The following is a 6,170-nucleotide window of genomic DNA, read 5'->3' as shown; positions in this document are numbered from 1 at the left end:
GTGATTAGAGTTTGCTGGGAGAAGGGTTGTATTCGAACTGCAAATCGAGGAAATCACTGTTCTTAAATAGTGGCGGGAATAAACCAGTATCTCGCTACCTCGTAGTGACCTAGGTACATCATAACCAGGAGTACGGTACTCTCCAGAAAATGAACACAGCACAGTCTGTGTTAAAATGTACATTTTCTTTAGCTATGTTATAGTCTTTATGCATCACACAAAAACGTCATACCTAGAATTTCTGAGAAAGTCTTTCTGTTGAGGTTTCATCCAGAGGTTACCACACACCCGGTTTTGCCCCTTTCCCCCCTGCTTTGGACCTTTTATCTGGGAAGTGGTTGAGCGCTTTGGGATTTTAGGGTGTCTGCTGCCTATTAGAGCAGTAGCTGTGACTGCTGCCTGACATCTGTCTCATGTTCATGGGTCTGGAAGCTCTTAGGTGCTTCCGGAAAATACTGCACCTCTTGTTTAAGTGCTGCCCAACTGATCTGCTTGTTCATAATCTTGGTATTTTCTGCAGGGCCCAGGGACACAAACAGTGTAGCAAAACTGCTGGTAAGGTGATCTGATCTGTGATTGGAAACAGTAGTATAGGCCTGATGCATCACCTGTGTCAATATATACCAATATATACTGTTCTGGGAGCTACTGTTACCACCAGAGTGTAATTATTCTTCTGCTGGAATTATATTCGTAGGGTCTTAGGGAATTATGTTCTTTTTTTTGTTTGTTTGTTTGTTTTTTTCCTCTGTCATATTGTTTAAGCAGGACATTGGGATGTTTGGAATTCATTTTGAACTTAGTGGGTTTTAAGGATGTTGGGCTTTCAAGCAATTTCCTCAAATTTGTCAGGGTAGCGAACATTCATCATGAGTAGAATTAATAGATTTGAAAAGCATTTATGAAGGACTAGTTCAGAAGCCACGTCATGGGGAACATTTTTGGAACTGATTATCTCTTTAACTTCCCAATTCTTTTTTAAATATGTAGTGTGCAGAAGAGAAAACACACTGGATTTTCGAAATGCGTCATAAAAATGCGCATATTAAGTCTGGGGAAATTTAGTCAATTGCATTTTGAAAATTGCACTGCCCAGCCTGATATGCTGAGTTTACAGCTATTAGGAACTTTAAACTTTGTCTCACTCAAGATAAAAGTGTTCTCTAACATATAGTGGCAGAGAATAGAAAAAAAGTATTAGAAACAAGAGAATTCTAATTTCCAGTCGTTCAGAAGACTTTTTTTCTATAGTAGTTGATCATGTCTGAGTATAACAATAATTTAGTTGCATATTCTATGTTTTCTTTTTTTAATTGTAGTTATTTTTAAAATATGCTACCTACACCAAGCTACTTTTTTAAAACAAATGAGATTTTTTCACCTCTAGAAACATTTGATAGTTATAAATGCATATTTTTCAGTTTGCTGTTCAGCTATCCTAACAGCTTGTGACATGACATTTATTGTACAGGTTAACATAAATTTTTTTAGCAGCACCCCCAATGATAGTAAGATCAGTTTTCACTATGACACTGTTGATCAGGCAAGAGTCCTATCCCAAATCTTTTGAAGAGAACAGGATATTTTTTTGTCATGGTGAGCAGGTATAGGAACAAGGTGTGAAGCTGCATTTCTTTGCTCATTTGGAAATTCCAAGGAAGTCAGCGGGATTTTTGGCTGCTCAGGAATTTGGGCTCCTTGCCTCTGCATCACAAGGCACTATTCACCCACAAAGTCGTCAAAAATGACTGTTGCTTCACTGGGGTGAGAGAAACTATGCAGGATTAGGGTGATTTAAGGTGAATTAGAATTGGGTCTGTGCCTTTCCTGGTTTTCTCTTGATAGTAGTTCTCTGTGTACTCTGGCAGTAGCAGTCGGTAAAGTTTTGAGTCTGCCTGGCTCCAGATGTTTGTGTAAGCGGAAAATCTGTGGCTTTCATTGCAGGCTACATGAGCCACCCTGTGGCAATGCTGTGCATTTCACCTTTATTGAGTCGAAAAGACAACAAAACTAGTTACTAAGTGTGTAAGAGACTGCAAAGTATTTGTTGCACTGCCCCGGAAAGTATTTGCTGTTTTTTTCCTGCACATACTGGTACAAGCCTTCTGTCAGGCTGTCATAATCCTTTGTGCCAGAGACATGACTTTTGCTAATACTAGCTGGTTAACTGGCTTAATTTAACCTTGTTTGGGAGAATAGGGCTTGTAGAATCAGAAAAGCCTATTAATGTTAAAGAACTTTGTTAATTCTAATTGTTAAATGCAACCTCTGTGAACTTTGCAGCGCTTTCTCTGCTGGGAAGAAGAATGCAGGAACTGCTAATTCTGTAACACAAGGTGGAATTGTTGGGCCGCTACTGTTGTAAAAAAAAAAATACAAATAATCATATGGGTGAGAATTCTGGGATAATCTGTTGTTGAATTAAATGTAGCTTCTGATGTGCTAGTTGAGGCATAATGCAATATGTTCTCAAAGTCCCACCTGTCCTCATGATCATGTGAAACTTAGGGTGGATCTTCAATCAGGTTATGGGATTTAGGCACTCAAATCTCATTACATTTCAACTGAATACAGGCACTCAAATTCCACTGTATTTTAGAAGAATTCAGGCATTCAATCCCATTATATTTCAGTGGGATTTGGGCTGTTCTCTCTCAGAATACTGTGAAATCTATGACTTGGAGGATATTTATTTTATGACAAAACATCCAATTTTCTTTCTCAGCTGTAGAGCCTTCAGCATTAGAAGTGTTGAAGTTTCTCCTGAAAGCAATTATTTCTGTAATTCCTTCCAGGTGCAAAAATTACACAACTTTAAAGAAGTACAGCTGGATATTTTGAAAATAGACACAAGCACTGAAACTGGGAATTTCATAAAATACGGGTATCCAGATACTGAGTTGTGATCCTGTTAATACTTTAGAGTTGCCATGTCCTTCTGATGTCTCCACTTCATAGATCAGCGTGCATATATATGTATGTATGTTGTATCTTAATACTTTATGTGTCTGTGCAATGATACTTCAGTATGTGTTCAGAGGGACCTTGGATTTTAAAGGGCTGAAAAGAATTGACCTTTTATATGCATCCTTTGAGAGCTCCTGTCCTGGGAGGTTGTACTACACCGTTTCAGATACCCAGTGGTCAAAAAGAACTGAGGGAAAGGTAAGAGCTGGGATTTAAATTCTGTTGCTGTCTGGCTCTTTGCAGGTTTGATCTGACTACCTTTGATTCACTGCTCTGTGGCTGACTGTGTTCAAGCTTACTTTGAAATCATCGTGAAGCATCTCGCTTGGGCAGCCTACACTCTTTGTTCGTTGTTCGAAGTATCATGCTGAGGACTAGGTTCTCCCCAAGTCCAGTTCTTTGTTAGCTCTAGATCTTTATGGTTTCTAGGACTTTGTTCTAGCTCAGGTTTTGTATTTCAGACTTGACCCTTGTCCAAAACACTCAGGTGTGGGATACCAATTGCCCCTTTGTCTTCTAACTGATTACTCTCAGCCTGGTAACATCTATAGATTATCTTTTGATGCTTGCCATAAACTTTACTTGTAATATAGTTTTACACCTAATTTAATTTCAAGGTAGTATCCTGATAATAGACTTTGATGGAATAAAAATAGACTTAATAGACTGTGTGAAATACCAGGTTCACAGGTATAGTTCAACTGCTGTGTATTCTGGCAATTCACTGAGCTACAAATGGGATTTAGCAGCTTTCTATTCAGTTACGCCTGTTATGCTTCTCTCTCAGGCGAGTGTCCTCAAGAAAGCAGAAGCAGCAGCCTCTAAGGAGTTAAGAAATTCCTGCCTGCCAGAGGCTAGGTCTACTTTTTGTTTCTCTCTCAGGAGTTCTGGGTAGAGCGCCTGGGTAGGTTCTGGGTAGAGAAGCTTGCAGGTTTTATGGCCAGTTTTTTCAGATGAATGAACTGGAAGTGTGGATTTTAAAATAATATATGAGTTACAACATTTGCTCCTGTCCTGTGGTGGGTATTGAGATCCCTAGCAAATTATGTCCTTCCTTCCTCCTTCCTTTTCATCCTCATCATCAGTGTTTTCAGTCCCTGTCTGAGCTGGGTATATCTTGCTTTGGCTTTAAAATGCACAAGTAATTACGATCATCAGCTGCTAATAATGATGTGACATTAATAAATAAGAATACGCAGAAGTATTGTGATAATTGATTATATTGATACTTGGGCAAAATTATCCTAGAAATTGACAACTAAAAACGTACTGACATCTGGCTATCCTTCTGGAAAAAGAACAAAATACGGAATTTTGACAATATTAGACTTTGTGATATTCCACTGGGATCCTGCTTTCCATGACTTCTTTGCCTTGGTCTTTTCTGGTAAAATCAACTTTCAGGAACACTGTCCCCTGTGATCAGTGAGAAAATTTGGAGCAAGGCAGATTTACCTTGGTGGAAGAGGATTATGTTGAGGAACATTTAAATAGACTGGACATATGGAAGTCTCTTTATCAGGGAGTATGGTGGCAGGATGAAGTGTAATGGTTTTAAACTGAAAGAGGGTAGGTTTAGATTAGATATAAAGAAGACATTCTTTACTGTGAGGGTGGTGAGACACTGGCACAGGTTGCCCAGAGAAGCTGTGGGTGCCCCCTCCCTGGAAGGGTTCAAGGCCAGGTTGGATGGGGCTTTGAGCATCCTGATCTAGTGGAAGGTGTCCCTGCCCATGGCAGTGGGGTTGGAGCTAGGTGATCTTTAAGGTCCCTTCCAGCTGAAACCATCCTGTGATTCTACAAGTCCAGCAACGAGGTGGGATGCTCCCATGACTGTTGAGGGAGTGGGCCAATGTCACTCACTGCAAGGCTGTTCTCAGTCATCTTGGAAAGGCTGTGGGGAGTTGGGGGAGGTTCCTGAGGACTTCAGAAAGAAAATGTCACATCCTATTTCAAGAAGTGGCGGACCTGGGGAGCTACAGGCCAGCAGTTAATCCCTGAGAAGGTGATAAAGTAAATCATTTGGGAAACCATTTCCAAAAATGAATGACAAGAAGGTGATCAAGAGTAGTCGGCATAGTTTTAGGAAGGGGAAATCATGTCTGAGCAACCTGGTGGCTTCCTGTGACGACTAGCTTGGTGGGTGCAGGAAGAGCAGTGGAAGTTTATTTTGACTTAATTAAGGCTTTTGACATTGTCTCACATAACATCCTCATAGATAAACTGATGAAGTATGGGCTAGATAAGTGGACATTAATGTGGACTGAAAACTGACTGAACAGCTGGGCCTGGAAGGCTATAATCGGTGGCGCAAAGTCAAGTTGGAGGCCAGACACTAGTGGTATGTCCCAGGGTTGATACTGGGTCCAATCCTGTTTAGCATCTTCATTAATAATCTTGATGATGGCACAGTCCCTCATCAGGTTTGTGGACAATCAAAAACCTGTGAGGAGTGATTGATATATCTAGTACTTGTGCTGCCATTCAGAAGGACCTCAACAGGCTGGAGAAATGGGCTGTTAGGAGTCTCATGGTGGTCAACAAAAAGAAGTGCAAAGCCCTGCCCCTGGGGAGGCATAACCCCATGGGATAACCAGTGCAGGCTGGGGACCAACGAGCTGGAAAGCAGCTTTGCAGAAGAGGCCCTGGGGGTCCTGGTGGACACCAGGCTGATCACAAATCAGCAAAGTGCCCTTGCAGCAAAGGCGGCTGGAGGTATTCTGGGGTGTGTTAGGAGGAGTGTTGACAGCAGGCTGAGGGAGGTGATCCTTCCCCTCTGCTTAGCACTGATGAATAACATCTGGAGGGCTGTGTCCCGTTCTGGGCTCCCCAGTACAAGAGAGGTACAGAGATATTGGAACAAGTACAGCAAAGGGCCATGATGATGGTTGTGGGCTTGGAGCCTCTGATAATGAGGAGAAGCTGAGAGAGCTGGGATTGTTTAGCCTGGAGGAGAGAAGGTTCAGGGGTGACTTGTCCATGTGCAGAAATACCTGATGGGAGGGTGCAAAGAAGTTGGAGCCAGGTGTTTCTCAGTGGTACCCAGCAACAGGACAAGAGTCAGAGGACACAAACGGAAATGCAGAAGATTCCCTCTGAACATAAGAAAGCACATTTTGTGGTGAGGGTGATCAAACACTGGAATAGGTTGCCCAGAGAGGTAGTTGCTTGATGATATTTAAAACCTGACTGGACACAGTCCT

Source organism: Tyto alba, unplaced genomic scaffold, assembly GCF_018691265.1.
Source record: "Tyto alba isolate M040663 unplaced genomic scaffold, T.alba_DEE_v4.0 Super-Scaffold_9, whole genome shotgun sequence".
NCBI classification, from domain to species: domain Eukaryota; kingdom Metazoa; phylum Chordata; class Aves; order Strigiformes; family Tytonidae; genus Tyto; species Tyto alba.
The sequence above is the reverse complement of the archived record's forward strand: the minus strand, read 5'-3'. Positions refer to the sequence as shown.